A 25,064-nucleotide genomic window follows, 5' to 3' on the forward strand; every position below is an offset into this window, starting at 1 on the left:
TTTTTGATAGTAGTCATCCTAGCAAGTACAATGGACTACCTGTTTTTTTAAAGTCCCTTTTCTTTTTTCTCTCCTCCTAATCTTTACCCTCCCCTGATCCCTTTCCTCTCTACCTATTCCTTACTTCTCCCTCCCTCCCACTCTGTCTTTCCCTTCCTTCTTCTCTCCCTCCCTCTCCTCCTCTTTCTACTAGACAGGTCTATTTGTAAAACTGTTATTTCTAGAACTGCTTTGAAGGAATGGGATTGATAAACCTATAGCTCCACTTTTGCCCCTCTTCTTTATTCCTGAAGTGGTGGTGAGGAGAACAGAAGAGAAACATGGATCTATTTTGACTTTCTTATTTTAAGATTGAGGAAACTGAGACCCAGAAAAATAAAGTGAGTTGTCCACAGCCACACAGAAAATTAGGACTAGAATTCCTAACTTACTATTTAATCATTTCTAAAACTACATAGGGATCAAAGAATCATGAGAGATCATTAATAATTATTTTCTGAAAAAGATTGTTAGTTTTCTCGAGGTTATCTGTTTTGTAGCTTAATAATTTCTGAAGTGTGGGATGTGAAATTATTTTAAGTTGATAAGATGGACTTAAGGTTGTTTTGGGAAAGAGCTTTAAGAAAACATTAAATCACCAAGTGAGGAAATTATTCCCTCTTCCATTTTCTGTACTCACCTGAAGTAATCAACAAGATCAGTTTGGTATAGCATATATGCAACACCTCTCAAATACTTGCTAAGCTTCCCCCACTCCCACATACACACTAAAAACAAAAGAGCAGGATTCAGTCTAATCAATAACAGGCAACAATAGCTGGCTAGTATTAAATAACGTGTTTTGATGTTATTTATTTTTAGTGTATTGTAATAATAAAAGGTGGAAGATACTAATTTTTAATTGTTTATTGTGTTATAAATGTTTTTGAAGAAATTTAAAAATTGGAAACCATTCCAAGAAATTATTGAATATATTAAAAGGTAGATTGTACATTGAAATGGTATATTTGTGTCTTAGTTTGGGTACTAAAGAAGGAAACTTGATACAAAGATTTTAGTGCAAATAATCTATTTGGGAAATGATTCTTGTAAATGGCAATAAGACATTGAAGGGATTTTATCCAGTACAGATTTTATTATTATAAAAGCTCCATCTGTGGTTAATTGGATATGGATCACATTGGGGCAATCTGGGATCTAGTGTTATGCTGCATCTCAGTTATCCCACTTGCGGGGAGAGGAAATCTATGGTATTCAGTCATTGGCCACGGGCTCCTCACATCAGAAGTAATTCCTGGTATTTCTGGTGGATGTGCAGGTGGGCAAATAGGATGCTAAGCATCTGAGAACTCTCTTAAACAAAGAGGTACTGTAGTTTGAAACTAGACCAGAAGTGGTAAGAGTGATTTTTTGGTTATTTTTGGTTATTTCTGTTGACTTTTTGGTTATTTCTGTTGACTTTTTCAGTGATAGGATTTTATAGCTATCTTTGTTATTAGGCTATAAAGTCTTGAAATAGCAACGGAAATTTTTCTTGATACCTACTTATGGCTCTTATATTTCCTGCTTGAGTTTATCTTCTTAGATCCTTTTCTCAATGGGCAGAGAATATTGAAGGTCTGTTTGCATATTACTTCATCTAGTTAAATAAAGACTGTTATTAATTCTCATTCCCTACTACCACAAATTATTTTCAGCTTTCTTTGTTAAGTCATTTACCAATCATTTAGAAGTTTATATTACTCATTCCTGGACTTTCTCCAGCTTCTGTTCATCTTACTTACGTTGATGAGTCTATTTTCCATAACTGCTTTTTCAAGATAATACATTTATTGAAGTCTTATATTACTTAAATTTCTGGTCACATGTAAAACTTCATAGTTTATTAATAATTGATCACCATTTGAATAGTAATTTAAATTATTTTAGTTATACAAATTACTAAAATTGTCCCTAAAGTCACAGCATATCTCTATCAATTATTTGATAGTTATTATACTGTATTTTAGACCTAAGTGGAAACACTAATTTAATTCTAAGTACTTTGCTCTACTATAAAGTTAAATTAAACTATTGGAATTAACTGTGCTACTAAAGAAATTGAATTGGTTGTAATCTTTTGTAAGTATCTTAATTCATTTACTTTATCTCATTAACTCCAGTGGCAAAAAGAAAGAGTACTGTATTGCTAGCATTGTAAACAGGCAACTGGTGTTTAGATGACTCACCCTTGTTAGCAACTAATAATATTCCATTTCAGTGATATTTATACAATAGCAATAAATTGAATGACTTTACTTCTAACCAGTTTTTTCCTTAAGCAGAGTAAAATAATTCAGTAATTATTTGGCTTCATTAAAAAGGATTCATTTTGTTATTAAAACATAATAATTTGAAGAATCTTTATTATGTTCTCGGCCATTATTCCTATGGCCAAGATGTTTTACCACACCATTGTGACAACATATGATTATGAGAAACTTAGTAACTTACTGCCTCACTTTTCTGGGGGGGAAATTTACCCCCCCTAAAATAAACATACACACACACACCAATTACATTAATATGGACATTTAAAATAAAGTATCAATTTAAAATTAATTGCATTCTATATGTCTATTTTATAATAGTAGAAAAAAGCAGAAATACTTTATATGCTTATTTTGTCTTTTTGTTTTAGGAAGCTACAGTTTATTTAAGTGAGCTATACAGATCTTAAGTGACGACATTATTTGTGCTGTGAGAAGTGACTCTATTTGTATATATAACCTACACACTTTGAAGGAGATATAGGACATTTCTATCACCCTAGAAAGTTTCCTGTGCCTCTTCCAAGTCTATCTCTGCCCTCTTTTCCCTGCCCCATTTCTAGAGCAAGCACTGGTCTGACTCACAGATTACATATTAATAGGTTTTGTTTCATTTTATAAAAAATCATGTATCTCACAGAAGAATTAAAAATGAAAAAGAGACAATTTATTATAGACTGTTTTGGATGACTTATTAGGTAAAGACTCTATTAGTACTAGGATTCTAAAAAGCAATGATTAAAAATATATAGTGAATAATTTTTAATACTACTTTTTTACTTTATAAACATTTTAAAATTTGGATTAATATTGAATTGAACCCTACATATAGCCTATATGCACTCATTGAATAACTTTCTAGAAATCACTTAAAATGTTTTTGGTCATATAAAAAAAACTTGTCTGTAAACCTAATTGGTTATTAATTTTGCCACAGATTAGTCATTAGCCATTTTTGTGACCCCTGTCTTTAGTCATTTGTCTCTGGTTTGAATACAATTTTGCTTCTGCTCATGTAAAGTATTCTTCATCTAAATAGTTACCTAGTGTATTATCAGTGCTTATAAGGCCCCTCTTTTTAATTGTATAGAAACAACCCTTCATGGTAGATTTTTTCCTATTATTCCAATGACTTTTTTATTTAAAATAGATGGAGGTATTAAATAAGAAATTTATGAAGTAAAGGAAAATAAAACTGCTTTATTTAGGAATAGCATGAGAGCTGAATTTTCACTGTTCTCTTCTCTTTATGTTTTCCTTCCCTCCTGTGCCATTTGCCTGTGTGATTTTTTTTGTTGTTGTTCATGTTGTTCCTTGGCAGCTCAGAGCTGTTTGCTGAATTTCAGTTTGTGCCTGCCTCCTTTCCTTCATCAAGTCCTTATTGAGGATTTACTGTATATCAGGCATTGTGATAGGGATAAAGAAGGAAACAGACATTGTTTCTGCCTTCCTGGGTTTACTGATGAAACATTTTTTTTTCTTTCTCCTTACATCAGAACTAGCATTGTTTTTGCAGGTAAGTGAATTACATAAGATGTAAATGGATGACAAAGTATGAGATTTAAATTATAAATGCAGTGCTAAGGAAAGGGCAAGGTATCAGCTCAAAGGAATCATTCTCCTTTGTGAGGTTCCGGGCCGTTTGGCAGGCAGGTGGGAAACAGATTTTAAGTGGCAGTTAAAAACTTCCCAACAACTGTCACAGTGACTGCAAACCTGTTCCCCCAACTTACAGGGACACCTTGATAGATTAATAGTACCTTTGTTTGTTTACTGAGTTGAAAGCCACTGAGACAACAAAATAAATTAATTAAGGAAATAAGATCCCTGTCCATCATCCTGATAGGACCATCTGTCAATGCTTTAAGAAAGATACTGATTCCAAAGATACTGATGCTGTAATCCTCTTACTTATATTTCATATAGAAATTGGAGTTTTGAGAAGAGCCATTCTTGGACAGGTCAATAATTTTAAAAATCAACTTTAAGTTAGAAAATGAACTTCTAAAATTTATTTCAGTCAGTGAACGAATACATTTTTATATAATTTTCCATTGTTTTAACAAGTAGCTGATAATTAGTCCATGTTACATTATTTTCTTCTTTTTTAATTATTTCTACTCTTACTCTCTATTTTTACTTTTCTCTGTTTTTTTCCTTTAGATTCTAAAACTTAGTATGTTGCTCTCAATTCTCTGGAAATTAAAATAGTTATCTTTCATATTCACCACATTACTTTTTTCTTGCTTTATCTTATTTATTCCTTTGTCTTAAAATGTTTACATCAGTGCTACTTGCAACATATTTTATTAAAAGGATTCAAATAGTACAGAAGCATGGAGACAAAACATAGTGAAGCTTATTTTATTTTCAGTTTTGTCATCAAATACCACTGTAAATTTTCTTTCAAGCTATCTTTTTAAAAATTATATAATTCCCCCATGCATCAGTTTGGATTTCTCTAAACTGATTTCAGAGTATGACTAATTCAGTATTTCTTAGAGTATGAAGAGTTTTAAAATTTAACATATTATGTAATAACTTGCATTTTCACTTAAAGGCAAAAGATAGACAGTGGGACAGTTTATACTAGTGGAATTGAGATTGTTGATTAATTACTATTTTACCAAAAATTGTAGTCACTGTATGTATGTAGGTAAAATACTGATGGAACCCTTGTGATTGTATATATCCTGCCATCTTGTGAAACAGATGTTGTGTTCTAAGATTTGATAATAGTTATTATACTCTTCAATTTTTATTAGGTGCTTTACCCATTAACTCTGAGGTTCCTCTTTGTCCTTTGATATTTTTAATTTACCTTGAACATTAAATATGAAAACAAATTTTAAAGAAGATTTAGCCTTTTATTTCCCTAAGAACTTAAAATGTTATGTTGGTATATTTGTCAGTCTTCCTTAGGGAATATCAGTGAGAGTACAGCAAGGAAGAGGAAAGTGGTTCTGAGTGTGTTTCCTCCTCTTCCCTGGAATCCAGAAAATCCATGGTGGTGGAGAATGGTGGTAACCATTGCCTTGGAGCCTATGTGGATTAGTTGTCTATTACTGGAGCCTATGTGGATTAGTTGTCTATTACTGTGTAACAAATTACAACAAATTTAGTGTTTTAAAGCAATACCTGTTTATTAGCGCACAATTTCTGTATGTCAGAAGTCTGGGTGAGCTCAACTGGGTTCTCTGTGTTTGGTCTCTGAAATTAAGGTGTCTGGAACACTGGGCTTTTATCCAGCGGTGATGGGCAGGAATTCATTTCCAGTCTCATTCAGGTTGTTGGTAGACTCCCTTTCCTTCCTTTAGTTGCAGGACTTGAGGTCTGTGTTTTCTTGCTGGCTGTCAGCTGGGGTTTGCTCTCTGCTCCCAGTTACTTCTCCTGTGGCCCCTCCTCTGCAGAGCAGCAATGAAATGTTGAGGCCTTTGAGCCTCTGACTTCCTCTTCTGCCACCAGCCAGAGAAGTATTCCACTTTTAAGGTCTCAGGAGGCTGGATCACTACTACTCTGTTTTGAACTCAACTGTGCCATGTAACATGACATAACCTCAGGAGAGATCATATTCAGAGGTTACAGGGATGAGGGTTTGGAATCTGTGGGTGGGGGAATTTTTAGTATTCTACCTTATATATCACATCACTTTGATATCTAGCACCAATCTTCATTAAACCTCATGCACAGCCAGTGAACTAGGATAAAGCAAATAAGTCATATATGAAAGACTATTTATGGGTGGGAAGACTCAGTATTAAACAGAATCCATTTCTTTTTCCAAACAAATGCATAAGTTCAATATAATTTAAGTAAAATAATACAGCAGGGTTTTTTTTTTGAAAGTTGAAAAGCTGATTCTGAAGTTCATGGAAAAGAATAGTCAAGAAAAGTAGACAAAATAGATTAGCAGTGGAGGAAGGAATTGTTCTACCTAATATCAGAAGATACTACAAAGCTATACTAATAAAAACTAACAGACCAAGAGTAAATAAGTAGATGCATGTATAAATGAGAACTTAGTTCATGATTAACATATTTCAAATAAAAAAATGGGTAGTGTAATAAATGGTGTTGAGGAAAATTGGGTATCTGTTTAGAAAAAAATCTAAATGTGTATCTTTATCTTACTACCCAAACTAGAAAATAGAGCTAATCAGTTTTAAAACTACAAAGCCAAAATAAACAAAAACAGGATAATATTTTTTCATAACCTTAGAAAGGAGAGAACATCTTATGTAGACAATAAAACACCAGAAAGCATATAGGAAAAAAGTTGATATATTTTGCCAAGTAATAGTTAATAAATACCATAAAGACAGGTAAAGGAAAAATACATTAAATACATTGGGATAAAAATGTTATCATGTTTAACAAGGTCCTGTAAATCATTAAGGGAAGACAAACAATGTAATTGATAAGTGGACAAAGGATAATAATAGGCTATTCACAAAACATGAAGAACAAATGGCCAGTAAACATATGGAGAAGATCAACCCCATAGCATGTTTGATGTGTTCCTTCTTTATAGCACTTTTTTATAACAAAAAAGTAACCTGAATGTTCATCAATAGTGGGATGATTAAATGTTTCATCTATACTGTGCAATAGTATGAAACGAATAAGAATAGTTGTGCAAGCATGTATATGCAGAAAGAACTTCAAGATGTATTACTAAGTGAAATCAAGCAAGTAGTAAGAAAACACATTATAGCTCACATGGTTCATATATGTACTATTTAACAAAAAGATATTGTATCAGAGCCATAAAATGTTCATCTGTGTATTTTCTTCTATATTTAGATTGGGCCTTGTGGCATATTTTGAGTAGTAGATTGTGAGCAAAAGTGACATGTATTATTTGTGAGCCAAGGCTTTTTGGAGCTATTATGCCACCTCTACAATCTCTCAGCTCCTACAAGGCTACATCAATGATGGTACAATTAGGAAATTGTAGAGCCTTTGTTAACCAGGATCTCTAAGTGACCGTGTAGAACAAGGCCCCCTACAGCCCTGTTAGATAGGTTGCTTCGCAGTTAAAGTACTGAGGTTTGGAAGTGTCTGTTGTTGCAGTTACTGTTAGCTCTCCTGGTTAGTACAGAAACATACCTAGTATATACATATAAAAGTGAATTTCTTGGGAGGGGATTGGAGAAATGCATGTCATCCTATGGTTAGTCATTATCTCCTAGAAGGGGAATAGCAAGAAGTGGGTGTGAGTATAAAGCAGGAAGCAATCACATTGTATTATGATTATTTCTTCATTGTTTGAATCTCATGAAACGGTATTTATATGTAACATATTATTAATATATTCAAATAAATAAATTGTGATATTGCTAAAAGGTAGGTGATACACCAACAGATTGCTTAAATTAACTTGGCCCTTGCTATGATAGTAATATGAGTGCCCTTCATGTATTTTAGCGATTTACGTGACTAATAAGTTGGTACAAGTAACTAATTTTGTTTTAATTCATGTATGAAATGTAAAGCTCTCTAAAGTAGAAAGCCTTTTAGTGAGAATTTATGTCTTTATTAAGAGTATGATTTATAGTATATGCAGTAAGGTTGGAATACCTAGCTCATTTGCTCTTTCTGCTCACCAGAGTGTGATTTAGTAAATTTCTTCCAGAAATTACTTAGCTTAGTAGAATCTTAGTATTGGTCAGTCCTGCTGGACCCCAAGGGAAATAATGTTTAAGACTTTATTAATCATGATTTAAAAAATGTTCTTCACTCGTAGGAGGTAGTTGTTACTTTGTTCCTTTTGACTTACATACATAGGTTTATATATTTTTTGTAATATCCATCGAACTTATCATTGAGAAATCATTCTAAACTAAATATGTTCTGAGTTACATCCCTGCTCCCAGAAACACCTCCCCTCTTGCCTTTGGAAGCATTCTTTACCTCTTTCAAGTAGCTTCTGCTCTTTGATGCTAGTCAGGTATTTTGGGAAGAGATAGATAACAGGCACTAAAGGATGATTTATTGAACAAATTCACTCCCAATTGATTCCCTGGTTTTCATATGGTCAGAAGTGCAGAGAGTGAACCAGGACCTACATCAGCCTTCATATGATTATACTTCAAGTCCAAGTGTAGCAATAATAGTTACACTTTCCTAACAACTTTTAGTTGCCCATAGCAATCATACAGTTTTAGTAAATAATTCCTATAAAGTTTGAGTGTCATGTTTAACTCTAGCCCTGTTGAGGAGTCAGGCTTTGTGATGTTTATTTGATTTGAATGTCCTAGAAGCCTCATTTGTTTACTTATACTGTAGTCTACTATGAGAAAAGCACAGTCAAAAACCTGTTTGTGAAAAACAGAAGAAGCTGCATAGTTTATAAGGGAGAGAATCAACTAACACTGGGCCAGGGGTGGATTTACAATGCAATCAAACAAATCCCATTTTTTACATAAAATGAAGTCTGTCATTTAAATGAACAATACTCTGTTTTCCAACAGTTCACATTCATCTCATTCTTTCAAATGGAATGACTACCCTTCCTATAAGGTCAAACAGGAATTTTGTAGTTACTGACTTTCCTAGGAAGAACTCTGTAAATTAATGTTAAAAATATAGGGAAACTTTTTGTTCTTTCCCAGTAAGCCAGCCCAATGGGACAGAATTTAACTAACATTATTTTTCCAACCCATCCTGTCGCTTAACCATACACTTTGATCAATGTAATTTTGTAATCATTAAGTATAAATACCCTTATCTTCAGTTTGCTTTGAGCATTCAAAATGTTTGTAGGATTCCTGCATGGCAAGATTTATTAAATAGCATTGTGACATATAACCCACTTTAACTTTTAACCTAGACAAAAAATCACCATTTTAGGCTTATGGTTCCCATCTCCATAACCCATGCCTGTGGAGGAAATTAGTTTTTCCTTTATGCTTTTTCTTGTCTTGCATCTTCCCTTCTGGCATACCCACCCTGTGCTCTCTCATCTTTCTTATTTATCTTTCTTCAATCCCTTCAATTCCCTATAGTTTTACTGGTTCAGAAATATTGAATGAGTTGTTTCCCTGGATGTTTTATGTCCCTGCTGGCCTTTTATTAATAGCTGCTTCAGTGTGATCCCTCTCCTGCTTCACTTTTGGTCAGCCACATAGCAGCCTCTAATATTTCCCATGTTAAAGAAGATATTCTAATATCCCATCTTTATAATCTCTTATCTCTTGTAGATCTCTTACAGCCATCTTGAAGCAATTTTTGACAATTCTTAGTTCTAAGATTTGAAATCTTTGGTGCCAACCAAATGTGTAAGGAATGCTCTTATATGAGAAAGGCAATGAAGAGTTTGACATAATAAAGACATTTTTACAAAGAGACTGGTATTGTTCTTGGGTGACTAATGAGCTTAACAATTATAAATGGTTTTATTTACTATTGAAAGGGATTTGTTTTGAAATGTGATTCATTTTCTTTTTCTTGAAACACATCCAAAACAACATACTGCATAAATTTGTCCTCAGAATATAACTAATTGATCCTATTGAGCTAGCACAGTTTCCTGTGATATGGAAATTGTTTTGATATTCACTTATTTTATAAATAACTAGAGGCCCAGTGCACGAATTCGTGCACCAGTGGGGTCCCTCGGCCTGGCCTGGGAGATCGGGCAGAAACCGTCTCTCCAACATCCCCTGAAGAGTCCCAGATTGCAAGAGGGTGCAGGCCAGGCCAAGGGACCCTACCAGTGCACGATTGGGGCCCTGGAGGGATGGAGGAGGTTGGCCAGTCAGGGAGGGGCCACAGGAGGGCTCCAGGGCATGTCTGGCCTGTCTTGCTCAGATCACCCAAACCCCAGCAGCAAGCTAACCTACCAGTCAGAGGGTCTGCTCCCTGATGGTCAGTGCACATCATAGTGACTGGTCTGCTCCCTGGTTGTCAGTGCACATCTAGTGAGCGGTTGAGCGGCCTTAGTATATCATTAGCATATTACGCATTGATTGATTGACAGATGACCAGACACTTAGCATATTAGGTTCTTATTATATAGGATAATTATAAAAAATGTACAAAAATAAGCAAATGTATTTGTAATACTACATTTGAATGGCAATAAAAGGTGCTTTCATTTAAATATGTAAGAAAGTGTTCAATTGTTTAATTCATCTTGTGTCTCTGAGTGTAAATATATTGTTGCGTATATTGCATATATTTGTATTTTGAAGATAATTTTTTTCCCTTTAGTTGGTAGAGAATGGATAAATTTCTGGTACAGAAGGTTATTATGGTTAGACTTCATTGCTCTAACATTCTTATATACTAGGTAACCTTTTAGAAATTAGCCAAAAGTTATTTTGATTCATAGGACAGTTAATTATATAAATTGTCGATTATTTCTGCTAACTCCATCTTTGTCCATCTCCTTTTAGTTCATATTTTCATCACTTGTTTATTAAAATTCAAAAGTGGTGCAAGATATTTGTGTATTCTCTTTGGAAACAAATCTGAAATTTATTTTGGGAAAGACAGTGAGATTCAGAGAATTAATTTCCTATACAGTTTATTTAATCATTTTTTTCCTCTCCACAGAGGGCTTGGAAGGTATGACAGTTTATAAATTCCACAAAGATGGATAGAAAATATAGTCCCTGGGAATGATAATAAAATGCCTACAGAATGCTAGTTTCTCCTTTTTTCTTTTTTTTAGCTGACTTGAATGCTGACTTGAATAGTTCCTGCACTAAAGTTCGGCAAATATAATAAAAAATAAAGTTATAATAAATAATAATTTAGTAAATATTTGAACAGAAATTAATGTTTAATAACAGTATCAAATAATATTTGAACAAATTTGAATCACAGTTTATTTCAGGCAAGAAAATATGCAAATTTTTAAAAAATTTCACCTTTGGTTTTTAATGATACATTAAATGGCATTAAAAATTTTATCAGTTCACTTAGGAATAATAAGCATTCTTAGGTGGCTTCATTATATTTTTGAAAGACCAATACATTTATCCACATTAAGAAGATACTGATAAATTTTATAGATATTCAGTGGGTATTTCTTTTGCTAGGTACAGGGCATTATTTAATTATTGAGTAATTATTAAATATTTACAGAGTGTATACACTGTATTGGACTTTTGGGAATATAGCAACAATATACATGTTGCTTCTTTATGTGTGAACTTGCTCCAGGAGTACGGGTAGGCTAGAATTCTGCCATTCTAATTCTCCATCCTGTGACTGGGTTTGTAGTAAATCTCCATAGACTGGTCTATAGACACCTATTTCTTCCTGGATCTGACTTCAACTTAAGATAGAAGGCAACATTTCTGTAGCTCTCCAAGTCACTTTTATTGATAATAGAGCCCTGTGTCCAAAAATGAAGGGAGGGAGGGAGGGAGGGAGGGAGGGAGGGAGGGAGGGAGGGAGGGAGGGGAGGGAGAGAGGGAGGGAGGGAGGGAGCAGGGATGAGGGGAAGGAAGGAAAGAAGGGAGGGAGGGAGGGAGGGAAGGAGGGAAGGAAGGAAGGAAGGAAGGAAGGAAGGAAGGAAGGAAGGAAGGAAGGAAGGGAGGGAGGGAGGGAGGGAGGGAGGGAGGGAGGGAGGGAAAATAACAAATCCTCAACCTAAAACTTTCCAAGGATCTTAACTTCTCATTGATGAAATGAGGCATGTATACATAAGGTAATTTTTCTTCTTTTATATTCTTTCTTCTATCTCTGTCTTTTTCACACCTCTTTTTTGCTTCCTCCACTATCAATATGACCTTGAAGGAATATCTTCTCAAACTTCAAGCACTATGTGCAATGCGGTATCTTATCAATGAATTGTTTCAAGGGCATCTTCATCCCAGTTTCTAGTGGTTGATTTAAAAAAACCACACACATTGAATAATAATGAAGATTGTATCCTCCAGAATATGCTGTTATTCACTCTTTTCACTATTTAGTGTGTCTTTCACTTTTTCAGTTCCTTAACTTGGTAGATAATGTCAAAAATCATGCCCTATTTTTACATTGTGCTATAAAATGTCAATGTGATCAAGGGACATTTTTATATATTGCCATCCAAGATGAGTTAGCCAGCATCTATCCAAGACTTGTTTTCCAAGATTCTTGACATTTTCTGAGTTTCATTTATGATTTAATTATAGAATTTCATGATTTGAAGGAAACTTTGGTGAACATATATTGTGCATACTTATGCCTGAAACCAAGTGGGATATAAAGGTGGAATTTACACACATGTAGAAGGCAAGACTCTTAGTTTTGAAGTACTTAATAATTTCAGTAACTTACAAAACATATTATAATGATCATATATGCCTATCCAGGGGTTCTCAAACTTTTTAAACAGGTGGCCAGTTTACTGTCCCTCAGACCGTTGGAGGGCCGGACTATAGTTTTAAAAAAAACTATGAACAAATTCCTATGCACACTGCACATATCTTATTTTGAAGTAAAAAAACAAAACGGGAACAAATACAATATTTGTATTTGCATGTGGCCCGCGGGCCGTAGTTTGAGGACCCCTGGCATGCTTTGTTTGTATCTATATTTAAGTTTTGTATCCTCACAAAAATTCCTTATGATAAAGTAGATATATTTTCTATTTTACACACAAGGCAATTAAAACTTAAAGAAATAAACCAGTTATCCCTATATACAGACAGCAAGTATCAGCACAAGTACTTAAAATCAGTTCTACTTCCAAATTAACTGATTTTGCCACCTCAACATATTGGCTACATAAAGTACTACCAATTGAGAACCTAAGCCATGTGCTACCACCCATATTAATGAATCCTAAGAGAGCAAACAGAAAGGAATAGTCAGTCTCTTATGGGATAAAATAAGTTACCGAAGGTTTTTTTATAGTATAACAAAATTTTTAATGAGGCCTGGAAGGAAAATGGTGGCTTTCTGTTGTTAGGTGAGATAGTTTATGTAGGAAAAAAAACACGAGCTATAAGAAGATAGCAATAATGTGCAAAATTTTAATGTATAATTATAAAGGAGCAGAGAAGCTATGTTTAAAAATACCCATCAAGGTTTAGAAGGCATTAATAAGGTTTTTGTATTCCATTCTGAATTATTTTTTCATCTTGTGTGATAGGGAAGCACTAAAGAATTTAAACAGAATGAATATTGTTTAAGTGCTAAAGTTCTGACTCCCACCATTTAATTTGTATGATATTTGTATTTGTTCATAGATGACTTTTGTCTGATTGAGCGTTTAGATGTACAGTGAACCGTTGAAATCATGGGTTTGAACTGCACATGTCCACTTATATGTGCATTTCTTTTTCAATAAATATACAGTCATCATTTTGTATCCCTGGTTTTTACAGCCATGAATTCAACCAAGAAGAGATAAAAAAAAAAAACAACCACAGTATTTTCCATTCATGGTTGGGAACTGAGGTAGAAGGCTGATTGTATGCATTGTTATACTCCATCCTATATATCCTATCTAATAAAGAGGTAATATGCAAATTGACCATCACTGCAACACAAAAGATGGCTGCCCCCATGTGGACACAAGATGGCCTGCAGGGGAGGGCAGTTAGGGGTGACCATGCTGGCAGGGGAGGGCAGTGGGGAGGACCAGGCCTGCAGGGGGAGGGCAGTTAGGGGTGACCAGGCTGGCAGGGGAGGGCAGTGGGGAGGACCAGGCCTGCAGGGGGAGGGCAGTTGTGCGGGACAAGGCCTGCAGGGAAGGGCAGTTATGGGCGACCAGGCTTGCAAGGGAGGGAAGTTAGGGGTGACTGGGCCAGCAGAGGAGGGCAGTGGGGGGAACCAGGCCTACAGGGGAGGGCAGTTGGGAAGGACAGGGCCTGCAGGAGAGGGCAGTTATGGGCGACCAGGCTGGCAAGGGAGGGCAGTTAGGGATGACCAGGCCAGCAGGGGAGGATAGTTTGGGGCAACCAGGCCTGCAGGGGAGGGCATTTAGGGGTGACCAGGCCGGCAGGGGAGGGCAGTGGGGGGGACCAGGCCGGCAAGGGAGGGCAGTTGGGCTGGAACAAGGCCTGCAGGGGAGGGAAGTTAGGGGTGACCAGGCCGTCTGGGGAGGGCAGTTAGGGGCAATCGGGCTGGCAGGGGAGCAGTTAGGTGTCGATCAGGCTGACAGGAGAGTGGTTAGGGGTAATCAGGCTGGCAGGCAGAAGCAGTTAGGGGCAATCAGGCAGGCAGGCAGATGAGCGGTTGGGAGCCAGCAGTCCTGGATTGTGAGAGGGATGTCAGACATCCCTCGAGGAATCCCAGATTGGAGAGGGTGCAGGCTGGGCTGAGAGTCCCCCCCCCCCCCACATGAACTTCATGCACCGGGCCTCTAGTTTTATTATGTAAAGGACTCCAGCATCCTTGGGTTTGGGTAACTGCTGGGGTTTCTGGAACCAATTGCCCTCTAATATACCAGGAGGACTGTGTTTTGGTGATGATATTTGTGTTTATGTTCAGGAGAGAAATTATTCTGTAGTCATCTTGTAATGTCTTTCTGGTTTTGGTCTCACGGTAAAGGCTAGCCTCGTTAAAATAGTGGAATGTGTTCCCTTATTCTTTTCTTGGTAAAACATTTATTTTAGGTTGGCTTTTTTTTTTTTTTACTTTCTGAAATGTTTGATAGAATTCACCAATAATCTGGAGTTTATTTCCTCTGTGAGAAGGTATTCGATTTCATTATATATTGTTTTTCCCTTTTCTTTGGCAATTTGTAGCCTTGAATTTAATCTATGTAGTTGAATTTATTGGCATTAATTTGTCTTTATTGTACTTTTTTTTGTCTTTAGGATGTTTTTCATTTTTCATCCTTGGTATTAAAAATTGTCTCCTTTTTTACTCCTAAGTCTTCCATAATGTTTATCATTTTATTGACTTTTCTATTGTTTTTTAGATGTATGTTTCAGTGGTTCTTTTGCTCTTCATTTCCTTTTTCCTAATTTAGGTTTAATTTTTCCTTCATTTTTTAGCATCTTAAAGTTGAAACTTTAGATTTATTGCATTGTTTTTCCCCTAATAAAAATATTTAAAACTATAAATTTCCCAATCTGCACTACCACCAGCAGTGTACTAGGGTACCTTTTTCTTTATATCCTTGCCAGTACTTTTGTTGTTTGTTGATTTATTGATGGTAGCCACTCTGGCAGGTGTGAGGTGGTACTTCACTGTCTTTTTAATTTATACCTCTCTGATAATTAGTGATGTTGAGCATTTTTGCCTATGTCCCTGTCCATTTGTATATCCTCTTTGGAGAATTGACTATTCAGGTTTTCTGCCCATTTTTTAATTAGATTGTGTTCCTTTTTTTGAGTTGTATGAGTATTTTATATATTTTGGAAATTAACCCCTTATCAGATGTATCATTGGCAAATATGTTCTCCCCTGTAGTGGGTTCCCTTTTCATTTTGATGCTGGTTTCTTTTGCTATGCAGAAGCTTTTATTTTGATATAGTCCCATTTGTTTATTTTTCCTTTGTTTCTCTTGCCCTAGGCATTGTATCAGTGAAAATTCTTCTATGTGAGATGTCTGATATTTTGCCTCCTATTTTTTCTTCTAGGATTTTTATGGTTTCTTGATTTACATTTAAGTCTTTTATCCATTTTGAGTTTATTCTTATGTATGGTATAAGTTGGTGGTCTAGTTTTATTTCATTTTTGTATTTTTGTATGCATCTGTCCACTTATCCCCACATTATTTTATTGAATATACAATCACTATGGAAAACAGTGTGGAGTTCCCTCAGAAAATTAAAAATGGAACTGCCATTTGTCCCAGTGATCTCAGTTCTAGGAAATATATCCTAAGAGGCCAGAAACACATATCAGAAAGAATTTCTGCACCCTCTGTTCATAGCAGTGTTATTTACAACTAGGGACACGATGCACAAAGTATGTGCAAGAGTAGGCCTTCCTTCCCCTGGCCAGCACCGGCTTCCCTCTGGAACCCAGGACCCAGGACCCAGGACCCAGGCTTCCCTCACAGCCCCGGCTTCATCTGGAAAGTTGTCCGGAAGAATGTCTGGAAGGATGTCCACTCTAATTAGCATATTACGCTTTTATTACTATAGATAGCCAAGATCTGGAAACAGCCCAACTGCCCATCAGTAGATAAGTGGATAAAATAGCTATGGTACATTTACATCATGGGATACTACGCAGCTGTTAAAAAGACAACATAGAGGGACCTGGGGAGTATTATGCTAAGCAAAATAAAGAGTTACATGTGGAATCTAATGAACAAAATAAACTTAATAACAAAATAGATCCAGAGACATTGAAGCATGCAACAGACTGACATATTTCAGAGGGAAGGGTGGTGGGAAGAGATTAACCAATTAACTTACATGCATAGCCCATGGACAGATAATAGTATGGGGAAGGCCTAGGGAGGGAGTAGGAGTGAGGTGGATGGGGAGGGGACATGTATAATACTTTCAACAATAAAAATAAATTTTAAAAAACTATAAATTTCCTTCTATGCACGGCTATAACTGTACTCTGTAAATTTTGATATACTGTATTTTCAGTACCATTTAATTCAAAATATTTTCTAATTCCCCTTATGATTTCTATGAATCATAGATTATATTAAAGTGTATCTCTCATTATATAAATACTAGTGGCCTGGTGCACAAAATTCGTGCACGGGGGGTGGGGTGGTGTCCCTCAGCCCAGCCTGCACCCTCTTCAATCTTGGACCCCTTGATGGATGTCCCTCTCACAATCTAGGACTGCTGGCTCCTAACCGCTCACCTGCCTGATTGCCCCTAACCACTCTGCCTGCTGGTCTGCTCACCCCCAACTGCCCCCCTCCGCCAGCCTGCTCACCCCCAACTGCCCCCCCTTCCCTCCGCCAGCCTGATCACCCACAACTGCCGTCCCATCCTGGCCTGATCACCCACAACTGCCGTCCCATCCTGGCCTGATCACCCACAACTGCCATCCCATCCTGGCCTGATCACCCACAACTGCTCTCTCCTCTTGGCCACTAACTGCCTCTACCTCAGCCCCGCCACCATGGCTTTGTCCAGAAGAACACCTGGAAGGTCTCACAGTCTAATTAGCTTATTACCCTTTTATTAGTATAGATAGAGGCCTGGTGTACAGGTGGGGGGCCGGCTGGTCTGCCCTGAAGGGTGTCCCAGATCAGGTTGGGGGTTCCCTTGGGGGGAGGGGCAGCCTGGGCTAGGGGCCTGTGGTGGTTTGCAGGCTGGCCATGCCCCCATTGGGATGGGGGTCCCCACTGGGGACGGTGCTGGCCTGGGCAAGGGGCTGGGACAGTTTGCAGGCCAGCCACGACCCCATAGGGTGAGGGTCCCCACTTGGGGGGCGTGGCCAGCCTCGGTGAGGGGTTGAGGGCTATTTTTAGTCTGGCCACACTCCCTTCAGGATGGGGGTCCCTGCTGAGGTGCCTGGCCAGGCTGGGTGAGGGGCTGATGGCTGTTTGCAGGCTGGCCATGCCCCCCAGTGGGGGACCCTCACCCCATGGGGGCGTGGCCAGCCTGGGTAAGGGGCTGAGGGCCGTTTGTAGGCCCCTTCCTCGGCGGCCGGCCAGGGCGACGGCGACTTAAGCCTTTAGCACACCCACTGGGGCCGGCTCCATGTCCTCTGCTCACAGGCCCCTTCTTTGGCACCCGCCCAGACGGCATCCATGTCCGCCACCCACAGGCTCCTCCTTCGGCAGCGAGCCTGGGCAGGCAGGAAGCTTGGCTTCCTCCGTTGCCAGGGGCGACCCAAGCCTCCCACTTGCTCTGGCTGGCTCTGTGGCCTCTGCCATCTTTGTCCCACTAATTTTCATGCTCACTCCTGATTGGCTGGTGGGCTTCGCAAAAGTATGGTCAATTTGCACCTTTCTCTTTTATTAGTATCGATTTGAGCTTTTTGAGGTATCTTTTTGTCTTTTATTTTTATTTGAATTGTTTGTGAATCAAATACTCTGTATTATTTTAATCCTTTTAAATTGGTTAGGATTTGTTTAAATGCTCAGCATTAGAGTTTTCATGCTGAATGTTCAGGTGCATTAGAAAGCATCTGTATTGTGCTGCTATGTGGATTGTCATATGAACATCATTAAGATCAAGTTGGTTGGTAATTTCTATGTTCTTACTGATTTTTTCCCTCTTTTGTCATTTATAAAGAATGTAACTATAGATTTGTTTGCTTTCTCTTTCAATCCTCTCAGTTTTTGCTTCATGTTATTGACACTGTTCCTTGATGCCTAAACATAGAATTTATTATTCTTGATAATTTTCTTGACAAAACATTTATCTTTGGGTAACTGTCTTAGTCTTGGAGTCTATTTTGACGGATATGAATATAACCAGTCCATCTTTATTATGGTTGGTGTTTGCAAAGTTTATCTTTTCATACCTCTTTATTTTTAACCTTTCTATCTGTGTATTTAAAGTGTGTTCTTGCGGAGAGCATGAAGTTGGATCTCACATTTTTACCCATTCTCAACACAGCCTGTGCGCAAGTGATATCATACCACTTAACATATAAGAATATTACAAAGTGTATTTTCTTTTCCCTTTTCCATCCTTTGTGATATTTTTGTGATACATCCAGTTCACTTGTATATATGCGGTGAACTCAGTTATATATTGCTATTATTTTTACTTTACATAGTCAGATATCTATAAAAATGGAAAGATGAGAAAACAAAGAAAAAACTTTTAACTTACCTACAAACATTATTTCTCATGCTTCCATTTCTTTGTATAGATCTCAGTTCCTATGTGGTATTATTTTTCTTCAGCCTGAAAACTTTGTTGTTACCTTCACTGGATTTCCCCCCTTTTTTGGTAGGACCTTTCACTGGTTATGGAGTTTAGGTTGGCTTTTTTCTTCTCATGACTATAAAGATGTTATTTGACTGTCTTGGGCTTACTTTTAAAAGATATCTTTATTGTTGAGAGTATTACAGATGTTTTCCCATCCTCCTCCATTGCATAATTTTTGATGGGGAAATTTGCAGTCATTATAATAGCTGTTATCCTGTACTGTATATAATGTGTCCGTTTTCTGTCTACTTTAAATTTTTTCTCCATATTCTTGATTTTTGGCACTTTGATGCTCTTTGATGTGGATGTATCTATAAATTTGTATACACACTTAGATCTGTATGTTTATACTTTTAACCAAATTTGGAAAAGTTTCTAGTTCTCTTCTTTTTTAAAAATATATATATATATATATTTTATTGATTTTTTTTTTACAGAGAGAAAGGGAGAGGGGTAGAGAGTTAGAAACATTGATGAGAGAGAAACATCAATTCAGCTGCCTCCTGCACACTCCCTACTGAGGATGTACCCGCAACCAAGGTACATGCTCTTGACCGGAACCGAACCTGGGACCCTTGAGTCCGCAGGCTGACGCTTTGTCCACTGAGCCAAACCAGTTAGGGCTCTAGTTCTCTTCTTTTAATGTTTTCTGTTCTTTCTCTTCTCCTCTGGGACTTCGCTTACATGTTTGAATATTTGATATTATCTCATAGTTCACTAATGCTCTATCCCTCATTTTTTGGTATGTGTTCATTATTTATGGCAGATATTTAAATTGACTGGTAATTGTTTCTGCATTATATAATCTGCTTTTAACCCCATTCAGTAAATTTTTCATTTCAGATATTGTGTTTTTCAGCCCTAGAGATTCTACTTGGATCTTGCTGTTAAAGTACATATCAATCTTTCTTTATTCTTTTAACATCAGCCATATATTCTATAGAATAGTTTTCCTATAATTTATTTAATTACTCCGCTTTTAATAGTCATTAAGGTTTCCTCTTCTAATTTTTTGCTCTTATAGACTGTATTCTTTAATAATATTGAACAGCGCCTCCTTAGATGTTAGGTATTTCTGTAGAAAAAATCACAGAGTGGTCAAACAAGATGCCTATTTATAAATTGCTTTCCTAAACAGTTTTTATACTTATATTTCTCCTTGCTAGTAGGAGCCAGGCTCTTTGAAGAAATGGTTAATTCAATATCTAGGACAGGTAATGTAAGAGATAAATCTGGAACCATCTTATGGCAGAAAGCAGGAGAATTAAAGATTACTGTGGTCATGTCAGAAGAAACAGGATTAAATTTGAAGGGACTGCCATTTGTCAAAGATGGAACAGTTTTAGAAGAAAAACTTCTATGATTAAAAAGCATCAAATATGTTCAAAAGCCAAGAATCATAAGAATACAAAGCAAACTAAAAAAATCCATTGCAAAACTACACTGGGAGGGAGCTAGGGGATAAAGTCATCACTCTTTGTACTGGCTCAAGAAAAGAATCATGTATTTACCTTATTCTTCCCATACAACCCTATTTCAAAGTAATGAAATTATTGTTGAGAGGAATTTCATTATAGAAGTCTACTAATAAATGAAAATGTATTGCAGAATTAGACTGACTAAGCTTGCAGCCATTATTAATTAAATTACTATGATTAGAAAATGATCATCATTGGCTACTAATATCTTCAGGTAAAACATAGATAGGGAATATCATAATACATGCATTCAACTGACAACACCTGATCCCACTGATTATATGTAACACTAGAGGCCCGGTGCACGACTTTTTTGCACTGGGGGGTGGGGTTCCTCAGCCCAGCCTGCACCCTCTTGCAGGCTGGGACCCCTCACTCCTCACCGCCAGCCGTGAGCCTGGGTTCTGGCTGAGCGGCACTCCCCCTGAGAGCATACTGACCACCAGGGGACAGCCCCTGCATTGAGTGTGTGTCCCCCTAGTGATCAGTGTGTGTTATAGTGACTGGTCGTTCCACTGGTCGCTCTATTTGCATATTAGACTTTTTTTATATAGGATTACAAAAAGAGACAACCGGTTTTTACATGGCAGCTGATACGATGCCATGGGAAGTACACAGGTTCAAGGCCCATGATCTACCAGATTATATTACATGCAGGGGACACAGGAACTTATTAAAGTTCATCTCAGGGATGCTATGAGCCAAATCTAGAATTCCAGAAATTCTGCATGATAAATAATCCAGTCTCTTCAACAAGTAACAATCCTATCTAATAAAAGACAAACATGCAAATTGACCATACCTTTGCTATGCCCCAAGCCACACCCTCCAGCCAATCAGAGCAACTATATGCAAATTCACCCAACCAAGATGGTGGCTGGCAGTCATGGAGCTGGAGCAAGCAGGAGGCTTGGTTGCCCCCGCAATGGAGGAAGCCAAGCTTCCCACCTGCCCTGGCCTCTACTGAAGGAGTGGCTGGGGACCTGGATCACTAGGAGCAGGGCGGGAGCTAAGCAGCCGGGAGAGGGGCACCGGGCCGCTGGGAGCAGGAACTAAGCAGCCGGGAAAGGGGTGCCAGGCCACTGGGAGCAGGAACTAAGCAGCTGGGAGAGGGGCGCCGGGCCACTGGGAGCAGGAACTAAGCAGCCGGGAAAGGGGTGCCAGGCCACTGGGAGCAGGAACTAAGCAGCCGGGAGAGGGGTGCCGGGCCACTGCTGGGAGCAGGGCGGGAACTATGCAGCCAGGAGAGGGGCGCTGGTAACTTCCCGGTGTGGGGGTCAGGCAGCCTGGAACTGCTGCGATGTTGCCATAGCAACGCGGCAGAAGTTCCCGCCCTGTAGCTGCTTGCTCATTCACTTACTCGCTCATTCATTCACTCATTCACTTACTCATTATTCACTCACTCAGCAAACCCTCTCAGTTCCGTGGCACCAGGCCAGACACTGAAGGTGAAGCAGGATAAGACAGAGTTATGTCCTCAAGATGTTAGTAATTCAGTAGGGCGAAGCAGGCACATGAATGAGGCAGATGTATGCACAGATGCACTGTACTGGGTTCGGTGAGGGCTGTAACTAACGCCGACTTTGTTCTCTTGATAAAATGGGACTTCGGGAGCCAGGCCGCCCCAAGCCTGTAGGCCTGTGCCTAGGCCCGGAGGAGTGGCTGGAGTCCCGGAACATGACAGAGGGTGCAGGTCAGGCTGAGGGGTCTGGCCCCACCCCTCATCCCCCCACCCCTGTGCACGAATTTCATGCATCGGGCTACTAGTCTATATAATAAAGAGCCAGGGTCTTAACAACTATTACGACCGAAGGCTTGACCAAATCGGAAATCAGTGCTGGGTTGCCGAGGTGACCCAGCACTGACTGCAGCTGCTGCTGGCGTCAGACCCAGCACTGACTGCCTAGGGCAGTGGTCGGCAAACTCATTAGTCAACAGAGCCAAATATCAACAGTACAACGATTGAAATTTCTTTTGAGGGCCAGATTTTTTAAACTGAAACTATATAGGTAGGTACATTGTTATTAACTTAGTTAGGGTACTCCTAAGGCTTAGGAAGAGCCACAATCAAGGGGCCAAAGAGCCGCATGTGGCTCGCAAGCCAGTTTGCCAACCATGGGCCTTGGGGGCTGCGGATCAGGCCCAGAGAGAGGCCTGCAGAGAGAGAGGCAGTGTCTGATCCGTAGCCTCTGTGGCAGCCGTTAATGAGAACTTGCCTCTCTTTCTCTCCCAGCCTGGCCAACAGCCGCACCTCCATTTCTCTCTAGGCCTCCACCAGGGCTGCTGATCAGCCCCGCCTTTCTGATCAGGCCCTGTTGATAGGCCCAGAGATTCTGACTGGCATAGAAACTGACCAATCAGAACCAAATTGGCCAGCAAAGGAGGGCAGTTGGGGGTGAGATTAGGCCTGCAGGGGAGGGCAGTTGGGAGTGAGATCAGACCGGCAGGGGAGGGCAGTTAGGGGTGATCATGCCAGCAGGGTAGAGCAGTTATAGGTGAGATCAGGCCGGCAGGGAAGGGCAGTTGGGGGCAAGATCAGGACAGCAGGGGAGGACAGTTAGGGGCAATCAGGCAGGCAGGCAGGCAGAGGCAGTTAGGCGCGATCAGGCAGGCAGGCAGGCAGAGAGGTGAGTCCTTAGGGATTGCACCCAAACTGGAGGTCAGACACCCCCCGAAGGGTCCCCGATTGGATTGGGTGCAGGCTGGGCTGAGGGAAGCCCCCTCCATGCACAAATTTCGTGCACCGGGCCTCTAGTCAAGAAATAAAAAGGATGGGAATATATTAGAGACTAGAGGCCCGATGCACGAAATTTGTGCAAGAGTAGGCCTTTCTTCTCCCAGCTGCCAGCACTGGCTTCCCTCTGGCACCCAACCCGGGCCTCCTTCCAACTGCCAGCAGGCACCCAGGACCCAGGCTTCCCTCTGGCCACCGGCAGGCACTCGGGACCCGGGCTTCCCTCGCAGCCCTAGCTTTATCCAGAAGGTCGTCTGGAAGGACATCTGATCTAATTAGCATATTACACATTCATTATCATAGATTATCTACACTAATAAAAGAGAAAAATGGTAATTGGCGTACGACGATACCCTTTTCATTGGCTAATCAGGGCTATATGCAAATTAACTGCCAACTATGATTGGCAGTTAACTGCCAACAAGATGGCGGTTAATTTGCATAAGTAGGCACAATGCAGGGAGGTGAAAGGGAAAGCAGGAAGAAGCCCCCTGCCACTGACAGTGATCAGAAACCCAGGGGGGAGCTAAGAGCTGCCCCCCAGCCATGATCAGAGAATCAGGTGCCTTTTCTGCCCTGGCCAGTGATAGCAGGAAGTAGGGGTGGAGCCAGCGATGGCAGCTGGGCACGGTCGAAGCTGGCAGTCCCGGGAGCTAGGGGTCCCTTGCCTGGGCCTAAAGCGGAGCCCACGATCGTGGGGCCGCTGCAGCTGCGGGTCCCCGCTGCCCGAGCCGGATGCCTCAGCCAGAGGTGTTAGGTCTGGGCAGGGGCAGAGCCTGCAACCGCAGGGAGCTGGGGGTCCCCTGCCCAGGCCTAACACCTCTGCCGGAGGCCTCAGGCCTGGTCAAGGGGCCGATCCGGTGATTGGTGATCGGAGGGTGATGAGGGTCAACTCCTCTGGCCGAGGCATCAGGCCTGGGCGGGGGGCTGAGCCGGGGATTGGGGGGATATGATGGTCCCCTTGCCCAGGCCTGAAGCCTGGGTCAGAGGCGTCAGGCTTGGGCGGGGGGTGGAGCAAGCGATCAGAGGGAGATGGGGGTCCCCTGCCCAGGCATGATTCCTGGGCCAGAGGCCTCAGGCCTGGGCGGGGGCCAGAGCCAGTGATCGGGGGGAGATGGGGGTCCCCTGTCCAAGCCTGACACCTCTGGCAGAGGTGTCAGGCCTGGGCAAGGGGCCGATCAGGTGATCGGAGGGATGTGGGGGTCCCCTGCCCAGGCCTGATGCCTGGGCCAGAGGCATCAGGCCTGGGCTGGGGGCAGAACCAGTGATGGGGGGAAATGAGGGTCCCCTGCCCAGGCCTGACGCCTCTGTCAGAGGCGTCAGGCCTGGGCAAGGGGCCGATCCTGCGATTGGAGGGTGATGGGGGTCAACTCCTGAGGGCTCCCAGTATGTGAGAGGGGGCAGGCTGGGCTGAGGGACACTTCCCCCCACACACACCCAGTGCACGAATTTCGTGCACCGGGCCCCTAGTTATTATATATTAAAAGAGAAAGATGGGAAAGATACAAATGTAATATGTAGACCTTGTTTGGGTCCTGATTTGAACAAAGCAACAATAAGAAGACATTGGAATAATCATAGAAATTTGAACTATGATTGGATTTTAGATGGTTTTAAGAAATGTCTAATATTTATAGGTGATATCAATATTGTGTTCATGTTAAAAATAGGTCTTATCTCTTATAAACAAAATGAAATATTTACCAGTGAAATGATGTAGTCTCTGCAATTGCTTTTAAATAATCCTCTGAGAGGTTGAAAGATGAGGTCCTGAGACAAACATTTA

General features: G+C 39.9%; 1 protein-coding gene across 4 annotated transcripts in view; it reads left to right on the forward strand.

The window, feature by feature from the left end:
- Window positions 1-25,064, forward strand: part of RFX3 (regulatory factor X3) — a 289,374-nt gene that overhangs the window by 152,963 nt on the left and 111,347 nt on the right. The window lies entirely within an intron of this gene.

This window comes from Myotis daubentonii, chromosome 11, assembly GCF_963259705.1.
Source record: "Myotis daubentonii chromosome 11, mMyoDau2.1, whole genome shotgun sequence".
Lineage (NCBI taxonomy): Eukaryota > Metazoa > Chordata > Mammalia > Chiroptera > Vespertilionidae > Myotis > Myotis daubentonii.